We start from the raw sequence: 865 nt of genomic DNA on the forward strand, positions 1-865 counted from the left end.
TAGACCTTTGGGGACCATTTCTAGTTCCATCTCTAGGTGGGAATATGTACTTTATGACCATGATAGATGACTATTCAAGAAGAGTTTGGGTGTATGTGCTAAAAAATAAAGATCAGGTGTTTAGGAAATTTAAAGAGTGGAAAGCTCTGGTAGTGAACCAAACTGGAAAGAGGGTTAAAAAGCTAAGGATGGTCTTGAAGAATGGTTTAAAGAATGGTCTTGAATATTGTAATCAAGAATTTGACAGATTTTTTGAAAATGAAGGGATTGCAAGACATAGATCAGTAAGGTTAACCCCACAGCAAAATGGTTTATCTGAGAGGATGAATGATAACTCTATGAAATAAGAGTTATCATGGCACTTTTAGACTTAAATCAATAATATTTTGAGAGTAAATGACATATTTTTATTGCATTTTAGTTTTATTTTGCATGAATAACTATTTTAGTTTATTTTTAATAAATTGCATTGTTTTAGAATAATTTGTGTGCTTAAATCATATGAATAATTGTAAATGTCCGGAAGCTCAAATTTCAAAAAAGGAATGCTGATGCAATAGGCTTGCAAAAGATGGAAAAGAACTTGGCTACAAAAGAATTGAAACAAGTCTGGAACAATTCAGTTGTTGTAGTAACCATTGCTGTAGCAATCCTGGAACAACGACAAAGAAAATTTTACGCGGGATAATTGCAGAATTGCGATCTGCAGTTTTCTAATCTGACTTATGCACGACCTAGGCTTCCGTTTACCCTAATTTTCAACTATAAAAGAAGCACACATCATAAGGAAAAGGGGGAGCCGTCACCCAAGGAGAAAAACCATAAAGACACAAAAGGAAAATATAATTCAAGAGAGAGATTGAGA

This window comes from Citrus sinensis, chromosome 4 (genome assembly GCF_022201045.2).
Source record: "Citrus sinensis cultivar Valencia sweet orange chromosome 4, DVS_A1.0, whole genome shotgun sequence".
In the NCBI taxonomy this organism is placed as follows: Eukaryota; Viridiplantae; Streptophyta; class Magnoliopsida; order Sapindales; family Rutaceae; genus Citrus; species Citrus sinensis.